Source organism: Bactrocera dorsalis, chromosome 4, assembly GCF_023373825.1.
Source record: "Bactrocera dorsalis isolate Fly_Bdor chromosome 4, ASM2337382v1, whole genome shotgun sequence".
NCBI lineage: Eukaryota > Metazoa > Arthropoda > Insecta > Diptera > Tephritidae > Bactrocera > Bactrocera dorsalis.
This window is the reverse complement of record NC_064306.1, coordinates 4716515-4735928: the sequence shown is the minus strand read 5'-3', so window position 1 is coordinate 4735928 and position 19414 is coordinate 4716515. Positions and strand designations below refer to the sequence as shown.

Sequence of the window (19414 nt, the reverse complement as noted above, 5' to 3'; positions counted from 1 at the left end):
AATTTGCATGGAAAGTTATATAATAAAAGTTCAGAATCGTTTAATTTAATAATTCTTTTTGTGGAAGTAAAATAGCTATAAAAATGGTGGTAAAGATTAAAAGTTTGAAAAAAAGTATGAAAGAACTTTTAGGGTTTATTTGACAATAAAAAATATTTGTTTATTTTATGATTTTTTAACTTTTTAAGTATGTTCAAAGGAATTATTTTATTTTATAAATCACTCTTGAAAAAAAAATTATATTAATTTGAATTCAATTAAAATTTTTTGGAATGTTTTTTATATAATTTTTTTTTTTTAATTTACTACTTAAAACTATTTCATAAATACGAATTCTGAAATTTTTTGTGTTAATTTTTTTCTAATTTTATTAACTATTTTATTCATTTTTTGAAATTCATTTTATTCTAATAAATTAATTTAATATTGTTTACGTCTTGAATTGAAACAATTTATTAGGAATTTTGTAGTGAATTTTTTTTTAATTATGTTAATTAGTTTTATTTTTTTTGAATATTTAAAATTTTTTTGAAATTTTATTTTTAAATTATTTCGTTTTTGTGTTTGACTTCATTAATTTTATTTTAATTTATTTGAAATTTTTTAAAATTATTATTATTATTTTGGGATATTATCATTATATTTTTAATTTGGTAAATTTTTTAATTAATTAATTTAAGGTGCTTTTTTTATAGATTCTAAATCGTATTTTTTTGAAAACTTTTTTTCTTTTTTTTATAAATTATTTTTAGGTTTCTTGATATTGTAAAATTTTTATACTTAATTTTGAATTTTTTAATTAAAAATTTCGTTAAAAAGTAATACTTTGAATCAAAAATTTAAATTAATTTAAAAAAAATAATTAATAAAAAATTAAAATTAAATTAATTAATTAAACAAATTAAAAAAATAAATTAATTAAAAAAACTAATTAATTTAAATTTTTGATTCAAAGTATTACTTTTTAACGAAATTTTTTCTAATTTAATTAATTTTTATATTTTTTGTGACATTTAATTTAACAAACCAATTTTAATGTATTGTTATTCTAAGAAAGATCATTAAACTTAGTTTTTGTTTTTAATTATAATAAATTTTTTTGTTAATATTATTAAATATTTTTTTAATTTTCAGGGAAATTTTAGATTTTATTTGGCAATTTATTTCATTTTGTTCCACCTTTAAAATTTTTATTTTCCCATTGCACAGCCAAATCACCTCAATGCCGACTGAAGGCCACCACTACAACAATAATAACAAACAAATTTGAATATATAAACTCTGACTTCCTGCCCATCAATCGTTCTTGCCACGGTGAGGTGTTGGCGAATCGCTGTTGCAATACCCGAACTTGCAGAAACAAATGCAACGGCCAGCGACAAATGCGAAATTACTTTAATTCGAGCGTGAAAATGCATGCAGCAGGCAGCCTAGCAACGGCTGACCGTTGCCACATGCAGCGCCACTGCCGCTTCAGCGCTTCCAAGCGCAGCATTTGGTTTGCAAGTAACTGCGCTTTCATATTGCAGCTGCCCCCCACTTAGCTGCTCCTGCTGTGACCACCTACAAATGCCAGAGTGCATATTCGTTGCAACCGTGTCACAATCGTTCATGCCACAGCAATTTGCATTGAATTGTAATTTTCATTAATAACTTTTTTTTTGCTGATGGCAACAACAACAACAAGACTGCAGTGCATTGCCACTGCTATTAAGCATCATTTATTGTTGTTGCTGTGGCTTCCTTTATAATGTGCCATTGCTGCGCTTTGGAGGCATTTATGTGGCTCGTCCTGTGCGCTTGCTTATTTTTGCCCCTATAATTGGTGGTGTGGCGAGACCAGTTGTTGGTAAAGCAGAAATAATTGCATGGCATAAAAATAGAATTCGAAGCCATTGCAAAATATTGAATTGAATTGCTAGTGCTGCATTATTTTGCACGCAAAGCAAGGCAGCGTAATTTGTTGGGCGGAGCCATAGAAGGCGTTGAAAAGTAAGAAGACCGAATGATAGTAGTTTGTTGAATGCAGAATGGTTGTTTTTGCAAAATATTGCGTCCAAAAATTTTTTTAAGTAAGAAAATATTTAAGAGTATAATGAAAAAAAGCAAAAAAAAAAATAATTAAAAAAAATTAATTTTTTTTGGACTACAAAATTTAAATTATAATAATTTAATTAATAAAATAAAATGTTTATATATAAATAATATAAAATGTTTATATATAAATATTTTATTAATTAAAGTTTTCTAAATTTGTTCATGAATATAATTTTTTTAATTAACAAAATTGTGACATTAGTATATTTTGTAAAAATTTTCAGTGCAAATATTTTGAAGATAATTTTTTTTTAATTTTTTTTTAAATATTTATATTATTAAATTTAAATTTTTTTAATTTTTTTGTACTTAATTAAAAAAAATTATTTTGGGTTTCTCAAATATTTTTTTAAAATAATTTTTATTTTAACAATAATTAATTCTTAATTTAATTTATAAATATAATTAAATTTTTTGTGAAATTTTTCAGTGCAAATACTTTAAAGATATTTTTTTTAAATGTCTAAAAAAAATTAATTTATTAAATTTATATTTAAATCTTTTTTAATTAATTTTTTTTTATTTTTATTTTTTTAATACTGAATTTAAAAAAAAATATTTTTTTAAGAAATTTTGGGTCTCTCAAATATTTTTTTTTTTAAATTTTTTATTTAAAAAATAATTAACGTTCATAATTTTTTAATTAATTAAATATTTAATTTTCTTAATTTATTTTATAAATATAATTTCACTACAATTTCAGTATTTCATTGAACTTTTATTCGCTTCCACCCAACTCTGTCTCTGCTAATTGCCGCTGCTCGCCGCTCATTAATCAGCCGGCGAAGAAAAGCATAAATGATTGATAGCTCTCAGAGCTAATTGGTGGCACATTGTATGCGACTTGGAAGCCATTTTGTGGTGCCACCAACAGCTGCAGCCGACTGCAGGCTTATATTAATAGCTGTAACAGCAGGAAGTTGCTCGTTTTGTGCAACAAAATGTGATTAATTGCAGCAGAATAAATGAAGCAAGAAAGTGGCGGCGTATGAAATCTGAAATTTTCTTAATTAATGATGTTTTTTTGTTTTGAATTTCTTTTTGAACTAGGAGAAAATAGTCGTGGCTTTTAATGATGGCTTGAAATGCAGTTTAATTGCTGTCAAAATTTTAATAAACTGGCTGAAGGCAAAAGAAGTCAGAACTCTAGTAGAAAAAATTTGAAATTTTTTTTAACTTTTTGAATATTTTTTCCAACATGTTTAATGTTTTTTTCTTCTGTTTTTCATCTGTTATTAATTATTATTACACAAAACGCTTTGGCCGCAAACATTTTCCTGCGGCAATTCATCAAATATTCAGCCGCTTTTAGAATCACGCTGCAGCTTCAAAAAGCTTTTAGCATAACTATTAAATAGCATTTGCTATAAACGTAAGAAAAAATCTAGTAGAGATCGCAAAGTAGCACCTCTGGGCGCAGAAGTTGCTGCAGCAGCCACTTAAAGACGTGATACTTGCTTTCTGCGCCGAAAGCCGCCAGCTGACGTGTTACAACCTCTCAGTTGCTGCTCAACATTGTCTGCAATGCGTGTGGCTGTATGTGTGTGTGGTGCCAGTGTGCATGTTGCAGGCTTTGTAACTGCATCGGCAAGCCGTTATACGGCCTTATTATGCGTAAATGGCTGTGAGAATGCCAGCTAGTGATTGTCGGGCTGTTGAAGTGTGGATCTTTACTGTTCATAGCAGCTAAAGCAAGAATGACTTTATATGCAATATGAAACTCGTCGAGGAAAATGTTGTTGTTGGCATGTAATGTGAGAATAATCTTGCGATTACGGAAACTGGTGGAAGTGTTGAGTTGAAATTTAAGTAAAAATTAAAAAAATATATAATTTCTAAGAAAAAGGTGCAGTAAATGATAAAACATTGATAATTTATAATTTTATTGCATACTTTTGGGTGTTTGATACTCGTTTTTTTACCAGACTAACAATTTTGAAGCATATTGAAATAAGTTTTAACTCTTTTACGAAAATAGTATCCTAAAAATTACTATGATGCTTATTTGAGGTAAAATATTACATATACATAGATTACGAGAGTTTCAGTTTTCGGGATTTTTGTATATTCTTTTAAAACATTTTTAGATTGCTGTAAGACATATTTATTCACAAAATTTTTTCGGGATTAAAAATTTTCGGTTTTCGGGATTCGGGATTCGTGATTCGGAATTTATTGTATATCCTTTGCACGCGATTTTAGATCACTGTGGTCATTTAAAAACATTTTTACTCATATTTTACGTAATTGACAATTTCGGGATCCCGAATCCCGAATACTAATATTTTGTTCAGATATCCTACAACTGCTACATAAATGTACCCACTATTTAAAAACTTTTTTAGCCTTTTGCTTTCATTTTTAGCGCATTTCACTTCAGCTGTAGTACGCGGAATTCAAAAGACTTAAGCAACGAACTCGTTTAAACTAAAATTCATTACAGTCCACTTATCAGCCACTGCCACTGTATATATTTCTGCAATTTCGATATTTCACGTTAAACCATTACCCGCAATTACTTGCTACATTCGCTTAGCGACTTGCCACACTTCTTACCACCTCTCACTTCACCGCCATGCTTCAGTAAAAATGCACCTTTCACATGTGCAACATTTTTGCACTCGCACGATTTCAGTTAGAATCCACTTGCAATGCAATTGCAAAATTTCTCTATGCATCAGCGCTCACCTGTCACAACGCCATAATGACCAAAACAATGGCACAAAAACAACAACACTATAATTTCTTACATACAATTTACATCCTCTTGACCCACTTTTACGCATAGCTGCATTTGCAACGGCTGTCACCAGCCTTCAGCGCTTGTGTAAGGCAAGCAGCTGTGACTTATCACTCAACACGCTCACACGCACAAATACACATATACGCACTTATACATCGGAAAATTTGCATAAGTTCCCCACTGAAAGCACGTGCCGGCCGCAGCGCCTGAGTGCTGGAGTGATGTGCCACTGCTAATGACACTTGTGACACTTGTATGCAACACAACTACCGTGCGTAACAACAATAACAACAAAAGAAATAAATTGCGAACAGAGTGCGCTTGCCGCCACGCTGACATATGGCCACATTAGTTGATGGTCATGCCGCAATGGGCGCTGCAGGCAGGCAGTTAAATATGGCGCATCGTGCCACATGCAACACATGGCTTTTGTCTATGACCAGCGGTTGCGCTTAGCCTATTTTGAACGTCTTTAGCTTGCGCAGCTGTCACTCAAAGCTGCCCAGAAATAGCTACAAACTATAGGCGTCCAAGAGAAAATAACAACCTAAGTTACAATAACAACAAGCTTTAGTCGTAACAACAGCACGCTTAAGTTACAACAACAACTAACACTTAAATAGTGGCGCACAAGTGACCCAGTGTGCGCTTTTGGTGTGTCACCACGGCGTTGCAGGCTTCAATTGTCAGCTGCCGGCTATGCCACTAAGCCTACTTGGGTGTCTTTGTTGTAGTGATAGCAAATGCTATGCTCGGTGTGCGAGGCATTTTTGTCGTATTTTCCATAAGTTTTGGTGTGAATTCTTTTAAATAATATCCAAACAAGCCGGCTGTTGTGGAAATTTTGCGGTCAGGTGATGTGCTGGAATTTCTGGCCAACGTTGCCACATCGTTTAAGTAACTAAGTGTGATGCGTATTAATTTCAAGCTCACTAATGAAATCTTAGTGGTATTATGTACAGAAAAAATTTAACTGAAGCCCACTATAATACTGAAATTTAGTAATCCCGATTTTTCGGGATTAGAAAACGGTATCGCGATTTATTATAGTTATTTCTTTTTCAAATTCCTGTTTTTTACACTGATACCGAAATATGGTAATCCCGATTTTTCGGGATTAGAAAACGGGATCCCGAATTTAATATTTTCAAATACTTTTCAATTATAAAAACTAAAATTGATTTGGAGGTTTTGGAATTCAAATTGTAGTTTCAATTTTATTTTTTGCTACCATTTCAATTTTTTAGCTTGCATTTATTGCATATTCCATGTCACACTTCCCAAAATTTTAATTATTTAAATTAATTTTTTCTTGTTTTTTAGTTTTGCGCCTTTTAATTATAATTGTTTTTACTCTTTAAACTGAAATTCAAAACAATTTCTTTCTTTACTTACTAAGCCAAAACAATCAAGCCTCATTTCATGCTCTAATAAATACAAATACAATAGTAATGGTAATAACTCTTAATGCAATTCATGTCATGCATGATGGTATGTTTTTTAAGTGGCAAGAGATAAGAGCCGAAACGCTTTCTCTCTCGCTCAAATAATATTAAATATGTACATTCGTAATTTAGTAGGCAAATTAAATAAAGAAAATTTTTGTATGAGGAAAATATTTTTTACTAACTCTAAGTAAGAGCGGGAGTAAAAAAAAACTTAAAAAAATTATTACTGAAAATTCGTATAACGGTACATATTTTGCTTACCTTATTTTATTTTTTAGCGGAGTTGTCACAATACTGCTGTGACTTTCGGCTTAAGAACTGTAATGAAAAGAAGAAAAAGGTATTTATTAATAAATTATAATAAAAAGTAAAAAAATAGAAAATTAATACGTTTAAACAATTTGTTTTTATCAAAATTTTTTTTCAAAAATTATTTTATTTTTATTTTATTAAACGTAATATACATACATATAAATTAGTATTGGTAAATATGTATATTTCATTTAAAATATTTATTTTTATTCTTCCTTAATATTATGTTTTCCAAATTTAAATATATTGGAAAATGAAAAAAAAGAATATTTTCTTTAAATTATTTTGAAAAATAAAAAATAAATGCTTCAAATAATTTTGATGTACTTTTCAAAAATTTTCCAAAAATGTTTATATTTAATTTTAAATATTTTTTTATAATTATCATTATTTTTGATTCAAGGAAATTTAAAAAAGTTACAAGAAAAATATTTTTTCATTATTTTTATGTTTTCGAAATTTGAATATTTTACAAAATTAAATACAGACCTTTTCAATATTGGTTTGAAAAATTAAAAATAAATATTTCAAATAATTTTGACACAATTTTCAAATATTTTCCAAAAATGTTTATATTTAATTTTAAATATTTGTTGTAATTTTCAATATTTTTGATTTATCGAAATTAAAAAAAAAAATTACAAACAAAATATTTTTTCATTATTTTTATGTTTTCGAAATTTGAATATTTTACAAAATTAAATACAGACCTTTTCAATATTGGTTAAAATTTGTTTTAAATTTGTAATTTTAAAATTAAAGTTTTTTAATTTTTTGAAATATTTTTATATATGTATGTATGTTTATTGAAGTAATCTACATTTAAAAAAAAAAATTTGGTTTTAAATTTGTAATTTTAAAATTAAAGTTTTTTAATTTTTTGAAATATTTTTATATATGTATGTTTAACGAAGAAATCAAAATTTTTTTAAAAATGTTTTTTTTTCATGAAAATATTTATACTTTTGAAAGCAGAGAGGTATTTTAATCCTCTCAAATAGCGAATCTGCACTTTGATTAACTTAAATGTGGCCATGGCAATGTTTCCGCTGACCCCAGGCTGATCTCTCAACAATTCTAGGAGCTGCTTACTGCATGACTGCATGAAACTGCACGTAGTACTTGCACACATAGCTATGCATGCAGCGCTGCCGGCTTTCAACTCCTTGCGCATCTGCGTTGATTTGTGAGTTTATTGCATAGCATTGCTTTTATACGCGCGGCGGTTCATTGAACGCTGGCTTAGAATAAAGACAGCAACAAATGCCGAAGGTATCACTTGTAACTGCGCAGTTGTTGTAATGGCATTTGCTGGCAGTTTGTGGCATAAAAAAGGTAATATAAAAATAGAAAAAATGAAAAAAAAATGCAAAAACTGAGAAAAAGGTCGCGGCAGCATGGCAAACTGCTGCAAACAGCAGCTAAATATTTTATATTTATTTTTCGCGCTTTTTTTGCAACGCGCGCCTTGCAATTTTATCTGTTTTTCCAAGGAATTTCGTGCGCGGCAAAGGCATAGACACTTATACTATATGTGTGTGCTTGGTGTGTGTGTATGTTGGGTTGCAAGCGTGGCCTCACCCACCAACACTGCCATGGCCAGCACTAGCACTCCGGGTAGTGTCCACAACAATAACAGCAACAAAAGTGAAATAGCAACAACAGCGTCTATTTGCGCCCATGCAGCGGAGGCGCGCTTGTGAGGGCCCCTGAATTGCTGCACTCGCCAGCAGCCAAAGTCGACAATGCAACGTCCATTTGCCTGGTATTAGATGAAAATCTGCAGTTGCAAAGGAAAAGCGTTGAGAATGGCAAATATAGTGAACAGAAAAAAACCAAACACGCCCTAACACTGCGAGGCCAGAAAAAAAAGGATAAAAAGTATAAAAATAAAATAAAAAAGAAATAAATTGCTGTTGTTGTCGGTCAGCTGAGTAGCGATTTCTACTAAATTGTTAAGTTTATGGCATTGTTGGGCTGCGCGCTTGCTGTTGGTGGCGGCTGGCAGCGGCAGATAAGATTTGGGGCGTGTTGGCGATGCGCGGTTTTATGGTGAAAATTTTCCACGAAAAGATGCCAAAGTCAAAAGCAACATGGAAAGTGTAGCTACAGACACAAACATGCACACATACATGTGTATGCACACGTTTGAGTCAAATAAAAGTGTGATTTAGAACAGGTGAGTTGGCAAGTTCGTTGCTTAAGTCTTTTGTCTTGGGTTGAAGGGGCAATATTTTGACTAGTCACCAGCCAGCGCATAAGAGTATGCAAATATGCGGGAGTGATACGTAATGCGATAGCGTTAGATGATGTGTGATTTGTTTATGTAATGTGGTCTACAGTAAGAACAATAGCTTAGGAGACTAGGGAGCTTATGTGGTGCTTCTGGAAATGTTTTTTCAAAAATTTGGAATGTTTGTTTGGAGATAATTGATGTAAGTGTAGGAAAAATAAAAATGTATATATTAAAGCAGCTTTCAGCGCTGTAAATACATTTTTTTTTAATAAGAGTTGCCAAGTAATTGCAATATGAAATATGTAATAAAATTGCAAATTTCAGCTTTTGACTAAACAATAATGAAAATATCGGAAATATTTACAAAAATTAAAAAAATTTTGAGAAATACTTCCAAGGTTGCCATATTTTTTTAATATACGAAAAATGTTAATTTATAATAATAAAATATGAATTGAAGAAAAGAAGGTATGAAAGTTACCACATTTTTTTAAATTAAAATAAATATCGAGGTTGCCAACTCTTTCTTTATGGAAAATTATATAAAAAATTAAAAAAAAATAACATAAAGGTTGATTTGTCTTTTTATTAATGAATTTTAAAAAATTAAAATTAAAATTTTTTTAAATTAAATTAAATTTAAAAAATTTAAAATTAAATTTTCATACTAAAAAAAAATTTATTTTATATTAAAAAATTTAATTTAAAGAAAATACTACAAAAATTGTTTGTTGACTTTTTTCTAAGAAAAATTTAGATTTCTGCTAAAAATGAAATTTTTAAATTTTACTGAAAGAAAACTAAAACAATTTTTTTCCACTTCACCAACATTCTTCGGCCAACAGTCGTTCAACTCCTGCTACAATTGCTGCGACCATAAATTTTATTTATGCGCTCGCCGACTCGACTACTTTATGCTTCATTGGTGTCATAAACAACGCTGTGGCTTGTTAAAATATTTCTAACAACAACGGAAACAACAATACAACAACTGCACAAATGCACAAACACAACAACAGCACATAATGGTAACAATGCTTCCAAATGGAATACTTGTAACAAAAACAAAAAAAAAATAAACAACAACAAGCACCACAATAATAGTAAATACGCTGTCTAACTGCATTGCTGAGCGCTAGCATGCCGCTGGGCGAAGCGTCGTCGATACTTTCATATGTACACATATACAAATATACATACAAACGAGGGTATATATATATATATATATATACATATATGTATATTTCTGTTGGTGCTTAGTTGGGTTTCGTTCGTTGTAAGTTTGCTACATTTATCGCTTTGCAACGCCGCATGCGGTTGGTTAGTTATTGCTGCCACAGCGGTGCAGAACAGCACAGCTTCGTTGTTGACCATTGTTTGGGAACTCTAATGCTAGTTTTCCTATTTTTCTCACTTTATTGCAGTGTATTTATTTTTTTGTTGTTGTTTTTGTATACGTGCGGTAATGTGAGGGCATCAAGCTTTTAGGTTTTTCACTTTTTAAGTTGCATGCTTTGCTGCAACATGCCACAAAAAAGCAAAGTAGCTAAGGAAACTGTTGGAAATCGATTTCTGTTGACCATAATTAAAAAAAAAAATCATTTAAAAAATTAAATTTTTTAAAATTATTTTTTATTTAAATTTTTTTTCCCAATAAAATAAAAAAAAATAAAAAAATTAAATTAAAAAAAAAAAATTTTTAAATTATTTTTTGTTTAAAATTTTTATTTCCAATAATTTTTTTTTCATAAAATTTTTTAAGCCAAAGTTATTTTTTATTATTTTTTTATAAAATTGTTTTTATTACAATTTTTCCATTAATTAGTTTAAGGCAAAAATGTTAAAATTTTCAATATTTTTTTAGTTTTTAAAATTTCGAAATTACTTTAAAATTTTGTTTTAATATTTTTTCAGCTTAGAAACATATTTACGAATGAAATCTGAAAAACATAAAAATAAGAATAGACCAAACTTTTTTTTATAAAAAAAAAAATTAAAAATAAAGAATTTAAGGGAAAAAATATTTTAAAAATAAAATATTTAAACTTTTTATTAAAAGCAATTTGTCATATATTTTCATATTTTCTTTAATACGGCACATTTTTTTATTCATTTTTAAAACAATTTATTTTAATTTTTCAAAAACAAAATTGTTTTTTGGAAAAATAAAACAGTTTTTTATTTGTTTTTTTTTTTTAAATTAGAAATTATATTTTCAAGTCTAAGCTCAAGAAAGCAACATAAAGTTCACTTTTCTATGGCAGCACAGTTGCTTTTCTCTTGTTAGATATGTTTCCCTAACACAACGCTTACTACTATTGTTGTTCATTTTGTTGTTGTTGTCACTGTGTCGCCTTGTTTCACTTGTGCTATTTGCCACTAAGTCACATCGTGCAGCAAAACACTTTTACCCAACTACGCTTGACATTGTTTATAGTTGCATTGACGCTGCAGACATACAGTGGCAAAAGTACAAGCGACCGAGTTCGTTGCTTAAGTCTTTTGTTTCACATTGTCGGCCAATATATAAATGACAAGCTGGGCGTATTGGTGTACAGGACGCCTTTTAGTGGCAATAAATGCAAACTAAACAGTCGCGATAAAACATGTATGGCACGACCAAAGGGCAACAACAACTACATAACTACAACAATAAGTAGTACCTGTGGTACTTGTTTGGCGGTGTTTTTCTTTCGTTTTTCAACAACATTTGTGGCAGGCAGATAACAGCACTGCTAGTAGTAGTAGCTGAGGTGTGCAGTTGTTGTTGTTAGTGTCATTATTGTTGTTTTGGCGGTGTTTCTGCTGGCGTTACTGGTAACATGCGCGGGCGTGAAATGCAAATTTTCGCAAACATGCAGGTAGTATATGAGGTTTGGTGGCGTATTTTGTGCTTTTTGGCGCATTTGAATTTTTATTGCAGAAAAAGAGTAGAAAAAAAAAACAAATAAAAAAAAAAACAAATTAAAAAAATAGAACTAATTTAGAAAATTGTTGGTGGCATTTTTGTGTTTTTTGTATTTAAATGTTTGTTGCAGGCAAAAAATCGTATTAAATAAATATTTAAAAATTTAAAATAAATTAAAAAAAAATAAAAAAAATAAATTAAATTATAATTAAATTAAAAAACTGTTAGCATTTTTTTCGAAAATTCGAATTGAATAAATTTAAAAAAATTAAAAATTTAAATTAAATTAAAATTTGAATAAAATAAAATAATAATAATTAAATTTTTTTACAGTAAAACATTGATATTTTTTTTATTTTTTCAATATTTTGCAAGTCAAGACATATTTGAAAATTTCAATCAATTTCCGAAGAATTTAAACTTTTTCAAGTGAAGACAAATTTTCTCAAAAAAAAAGAGAAAATGTGAAAAACTATATGAAATTTAAAATCTTGATTTTTGTTTCGTTATTTTTATATTGATATTTTTAAAATTTTTTTTTAAATTATTTTTTAATTTTTTTTTTAATTTTTTTAATTTAAATATTTTTTCGCAATTTAATTTTTTTTTTGGTAATTTATATATATAATTTTTTTTTGGTTTTATACAAAATTTTTTGGATTTTTTTTTTTTATTTATATATCTAACATTTTCCAATATACATAATATCGATATAACCAAGAATTTAAGTGAAAAACAATATATGTCAGTCCGACTTATCAGCAACTAATCTTCCACTTAACGCTTAAGTAATGCTTATCCGGCAGAACGCGCTTTTAAAAAGTGGGTTAATACTGACCGGTTTACAATGAGGCGGTGACAGCTGACAAGCGGAAAAGAAGTTAGCGATAAGCAGGTGATGGGCTAAAGCGAAGACAAAACAGCAAACAAGTTGGAAAATATAAGTAGCGCAAGATTAAGTTGCTAAACAAACTTTACTGTGAACGAAAATCAGTCAAGCGAAAGAATGGAAAAAGAAAAAATAATAAAAATGGCTGATAGGGTGAACTTTGGACAAAAAGGGAAGGGAGGAGAAATTATTTAGTTATCAAAGACTTCGAAGTAAAGGGATACAGATAATATTCATTATATGGAAAAAATGATATTTAAAAAAAAAATTTAAGAAAAAATAAATAAAAAAATTGTTTAAGAAAAAAAATGTAAATATTAAAATTTTTTTTTTGTAATTTAACCAGTTACAATTTTTTATTTATAAATACTTTTTTCATTTTATTATTATTTTATTTTCTTTGTGCATTTTTAGACTATTCTTAATATTTATATATTTTGTATTAGAAAATTTTTTATATGAAATATTTTTTTTTTTTTAATTTAAGCGAGTGAAATTTGCAATATTTGGATATCTAATGAAGAAATCAACAAGTCTAAATCATTAAGCTGCTGTTAATCAATTTTTATGAATACAACGTGCACACATATGTATGTGCCATAAGTAATTAAAGCCACAGCAAAACATTTGCTATCATCTGCTTAAAATCTGAAATGAAAGCTTTAAGCTTTACCACTTTCATTTCCTGTCTCTCAATAAATTAAGCTGCATACGTCGGCGGTTGGAACGGTGTTACCGTTAATGATTCGATTATGTCTGTCTTCTATGCAATCACTCATTCAAGCAATCTAATGAAGCGCTGTTGCTATTGCTTTATTGTTGTTGTTGCTTTTTTTATTTTTTCTATTTTTAAAGCTTGTTTGCCTTAGTTTTCGGTGTGTTATCTTTGCCTCATTTGTATAACATTTCAATGGGTTTTACGTGGTTTTGTTTAAGATATTTTCTGTTAATTTCACAGCAATTTCGAATATTTTCTGATTTTCGTGATTTTTTTTTATTAATTTTTTTATTAATGGCTTTAAAGTAATTTAATAATTTTCCATAAATTTTTTTATTTTTTATTTTCAATACAAAGAAATTTCTTATTTTAATTTTAAGTTTTTGTATTAAAATAATTAAAAAAATTTAAAAGCAAAAATTAAAATAAAAAAAAATAAATAAATTTTTATATTAAAAACAAAAATTAAAATTATAAAATTAATTTAATTAATTAAAAATGAAAAAAATTAACATAAAAATAATAAAAAAATAAATACATTTTTCTATTAAAAACAAAAATTAAAATTAAAAAAATATAACTTAAAATAATTAATTAATTAATAATTAAAAAAAAAATTAATAAAAAAATAAAAAAAGTTAATTTAAAAGAATTAATACATTTTTATATTAAAAATAAAAATTAGAATTAAAAGAAATTAAATTAATTAATTAAATAAAAATTAAAAAAATAAAATAAAATACTTTTTTTATTTAAAAATATTTAAACATATTTTTGTCTTTAATTTAAAATTTTTAAATTAATTTGTTTTTAAAATTTTTAAATAATTTTAATTTTATTATATATAATATTTTTCAAAGTTCAAGAAATGAAAGTTAAAAAAGTATCAATTTTCCAGATATTTTGAAATAATAACAATTTTTCAAATTTTTTGTAAGAAAATATACATATGTACATATATTTAAAAAATTATTTTTTATACAATTTTCAAATTTTCTTAAAATAATATTTTTTAATATTTTTGAAATTTTTTCAGTAATAAAATTTTGTTTTTTCTAAATTACTTAGAATTATAATTTTTTAATGTTTTAAAATTTATTATTATTTTTATTATATAATCTTTATTTCTTTTTAATATTATTTCTATTTTTATAATGTAATCTTGCATTTTCGAAAAATTGAAGCAAGCTGTGACACATTTTGTTTTAATAGTTCTCTTTCTTAATATATCTACCACACTATCTTTTAAATCAGTTGAAAGAAAATCGTTGCCTACATTTAGGGTTAGTTCCAAGAATTTTCATGTTAGTAAGTCTAAAATATGCTATTTTCATACTACCTGTACTGAAGTATTTTCAATTTGAGACCTCATGCAAATAAAGGTGTTAACTTTTCTCCAAATATTTCATAGTTGTTTTCTACTTTAGGTTTCCACAAGTGCCGTCGTTTATCTACCATAGCAAATGTTGCATGAAAAATACAACTTCGCGGTAAAAAAACAAAAAGACACTCACACATATAAATATATGTGCAGTAATAGGCGTTCTTCCGGTGTTGCTGCCGATGCCAGTTAGAAGCTTCGGCTGGTCAGTCAGCAGTGAACAGTTAGAAAATGCTTGCAAACAATGAGAATGAACAAAGCAGGCGTAAGAGGGGGGTTTAACACCACTACATGGTATCAAAAACTAGAACTGAACGCTAAGAGATTGAATGCTGGTGACAAAGCGGCAAAATAGAAAATAAAACCTGACAGGAAAAGTGGAGAAAATGTAAAAAATTTAAAAAAAAATATTGATTTCATGATTTTTTGTGGTCAAATCTTATTTTTAGCGACGCCAGTGCTCATTTCTTTCCTTCTCACACACACACAAACACACACATAAGCATTAACAAATAGAACACAGCAAACGAGTTAAGAAAAACTGCACAGCAACTTGCTTAGTTGGTGTTGACCACTAGTTCTACCACTTTGCTGCTTCACTGGCCACAATGGCCATTGCGAGTTGACAACAAGAACAAAGCGTGCTGCCACAATGCGACTTCATGCCAACTGTGCAATGCCGGACATTGTGAGTGTGCGCAGCTTCTAGTTCCACTTAAGTTGCTGCTAGCTAACTACTTTTCCTTTGTTTCGGCTACTGATTGCATGTGCCACAAATGTTGCAAGTTCATTGCAAACGAGGTGGTGCTTGGTATGTGGCAAGTGGGACGGTGACGTGGTTGTGGGTTTGTGAGAGTGCTTGCAATTGGGTTGCGACTAGATTTACACAGACAGTTGTAGAAGGAAAATTTAATTTTTCGTTGAAAACAATTTCTTTTTCTAATTAAAAAAAATTAAAAAAAAAATTTGGATAGATACTAAAAAAATTTTTAGTAAAAAAATCTTTGTTGTGAGTGAATAAAAGCTATAGAAGGAAAGAAACAGATAGAAAGCTGGCAAATATAAAAAAAAATAAAAATACGAATAGAGTTGCCACTTAATATAATTTTTAAAATCTAATTTTTTTTAAATATAATTAGAAAACAAAAGTGTGACTTATATAATAAAAATAAAAAAACACGAATAGAGTTGCCACTTAATATTTTTAATATATGTACATATTTATTAAAAATATTTTCGAAAATAGTTGCCATTCCAAAATGAAACATAAAATATATATTTAAAATTAGGTTTTTTTCAAAAAAAGAAAAAAATTGGAATAGAGTTGCCACTGAATTTTTAATTTTCTTAAAATGCTTAAAACAATTTTAGCTTCGATTAAAAGGCTGAGCAGCATAGCACGGTGCAGAATATTATTTAAAAATTTTGAAATTGAAGGGAAATTCGCATACAGGGTGACCATATACATACATATGTATGTACATTTTAGAAAATTTTTTTTTTTTTTTCAAAATAGGGTTGCCACAAATATTTTAAAATTATTAATATTAAAACAATTTTTAACGAAAACGAATTAAAATACGAAAATAATTAAAATACGTTTCCCCTCACTATCTCAGTATTTCGAATTTTTTTGTATAGAACAATTTTATAAATCAAGGCTAAATACATACGATGGTGTAAAATATTAAAAAAACGTTTTAATTTAATTTAAAAAAAATGTGAAACGAGGTTGCCATATAAATGTTGAAAAAAACTATTAATTTTTTTATCAAAATAAAGTTACTACAAATATCAATTAACAAAACAAGGTTACCATAAAAAGTTACAAATGTTTTATTCTAATATAAAATTGACCAGCAGGGTTGCCATAAAAATTTGAAAATAAAATAATCCTACATTTTAAGCACCACATGGTCGCCACAAGAATTTTTAATAATTTAAAAACAAATTTGCTTAATTCTTATATAAAATTAACGGGCAGGGTTGCCATATAAATTTTGGAAAAAAATAATATATTTTTAGTTTAATGTGACTACCAGAAATATTTAAAAATATTTTATTTAAAAGTGAATTTACGAATAGGGTTGCCATGAATTTTTAAAAAATATTTTTATTATTATTTAAAAAACGTGTTTAAAATCTGCTTATATTCAAGAGGCTTGTTTGTATGTAGAGCTGAATATTTGCATCCCTTGAAAAAAATGAAGGCTTTTTTAATTTCTTTTATTTTTATATTTTTTTCTATTTTATTTTCGCTTTTCTATTTACCATCTTCACTGCCACATCATTAGAATTTATTTTGCGAGTCGCGCTCGTGTACCCAACTACCATAAAAGTGTCGGTTAGTGGACACTACAACTGCCAAACTTAATTGTCGGTCGCAAGAAGCTACAACAAACAACAACAATGCCACATTATGATATCTCTTACACATATAAATGTCTAAGTGTGCAAACATGGCAACTTGCCGCATGAATTTTATGGCGAATTCGTGACTTTAATATGGCAACTTTTATCAAATAAGCGCACAGCATTTAATTATACACACATACCAACGTGGGATTTTGCCAAGAGTGTTGTACAACTACAGCAACAGCTACTAATGGTAGCAAATGTTGCACGAAAAAACGAATGCAAAGATGTTGCACAGCATCTGCTTTGATATATGGCGTTAGTATTATACATTGTTGTTGTGGTTGTTGCTTTGGTTATTTTATTGGCGTTTGTTGTTGGCAATAAAAAGGGCTTTTTGGCCCTAACGAGCGCACTTTATGTGGCACGCATAAATTTTCTAGCAACACGCTGCTGGGCACACAATTAGACACATAGAGTCGAAAAGACTATTGAACGGGTAGAGGGGCGAGAGACGCGGTGTAAAATGCTGTCGTGTAGTGCCGCAAAGGGTAGGGAGACCACGCACGAGCGTGTGCTAGCTAATCGTGCGCTGGCGCCTTTTTATTAATGCCAAATGGCGCACAACAACACAAAACATTGGTATATGTGTATGTGTGTGTGTGTGACTCCTTTGTTTGCAAATAAACCATTTAAGCTTCACAGCTGCATGTGCAACAAGTCTCGACTCTTTATTGCGCTGATATATGTGCGTAAATCTGATATGTTGCATGTGGCATAAATGCTATTGCTTGATGCATCATTAGTTAAACTGCTTGTGGCAGTTGTGACCGTGTAGCAGACGTCCAATGCTGGCAATTAGCGTTTGCTATGCGAAAATTTTACTATTATTATACTGATTATTGGTATTTTTGCTTGCCCCAACATGTGGCATGCAGCGGAAATAATGCAATTTCAGACGCTTGTCGGCTTGGAAATGTCTCGCAAGTATTGCTGCAAAAGCTTATGCTATATTCAGGTACTTTTGCTGCCATTTTGCCTCATATTTTTTTTAATTTTTTGTTACTGAGCTTTTCTTTTTACCTTTTGAGTTCCCTGCAAATGCCTGCTTGTGGTAAATAGCGTTCTCAATCAATGTCAGCTATTATGCGTGACAAAATCTGCCAGGCCAGTGCAATGGTGTGGCAAATCGATTGGTATCGCATTTGTTGTTATTGTTTTTGGTTGGAAAAAATCATAAAAAATGTGTTAAATTCTTTTGGCATGCGAATCGATGAGTCCAACGAGTAAGGAACATCGATCTTCAGCAAGATAAATCAATGTTGGTTCGTGTATGAGAGCTTCTGTTTCACAAGTTCATATCCTCAGAGAGAATTTCTTCAGTTTAGGAACTTTTTTACAGTTTCTGAGCTCTTTTGCCTCCCTATCGGAACTCTACTAAGATTTTTAGCTACAGTTTCGTTGCCTTTCGGTTATCAGATCTTCTGAGTTCATTCTTTAGTCGGCTTGATATGACTAGAATGTCCCATACATCTTCTTCATAGATCAAACTATGTATGGCAGTCAGCATTTGTTTTTTTTTTTTTTGCCAAGAAGATGAAGAAGACAACTAAAATCAACCAGCGAAACAAGCCACTAAGCAAACAGCAACATTCCAATGTCTTCAGCAGCAAATATTTGCTTAGCAACATTTTGCATTTGCATGCAGAAATTTACATTTTACATTTTTTTGCGGCTGTTATTGTTGTTGTTACTGGTTTTAGAAGCTAGAACAGCATGCATGCTGGTTGTTGTTGTATTATATTGAGGTTTGTTGTTGTTGTAGTTCGCTGGCTACATGTCACAGTGGCAGATAAGTTTGTCATTGCTTGTATGTTGGCAAAACCAGCAACAATAACAAACACAAGAAACAAAAATAACAACAACACACACAAGAAACAAATACAACAACAAAATAAAATCAAAATCAGCGAAGAAAACAGCAATAACAGCTGCAACAACAAAAGTCGCAACAAACAACAACAACAAAAATAACAACTTTTCGCACATAACACTAACAGCTGCAACAACAATAACAGCAACATTTTAGCTGTTGCATTTCGAAACGCTGTTGCTTGCTGCATGTTGCAGATGCCTGTAAATGACAGCTGCCACACAGGCACACACTCACATGCCGACGCCTGTATGCATTGAGTGCCAGCGCACTCCTACGTATTGTTGCCACACAGATGATTCATTACCATGCAACAGCGCTTATTTAAATATTTGCTACCTGCCACAGCAGCATGCGTGTGCAACATACAACAACCACACAACCGGCAACAGCC

At 29.3% G+C, this 19414-nt stretch overlaps 1 protein-coding gene across 2 annotated transcripts in view; it reads right to left on the bottom strand.

The window, feature by feature from the left end:
* LOC105232231 (uncharacterized) overlaps window positions 1–19414 on the bottom strand; it is a 60138-nt gene that overhangs the window by 8739 nt on the left and 31985 nt on the right. For both annotated transcript variants that reach the window (XM_049456191.1, XM_049456192.1), the window contains one exon: window positions 6550–6606. The gene's annotated coding sequence lies outside the window, so the exon portion shown is untranslated. The remainder of the gene's footprint in view (window positions 1–6549; window positions 6607–19414) is intronic.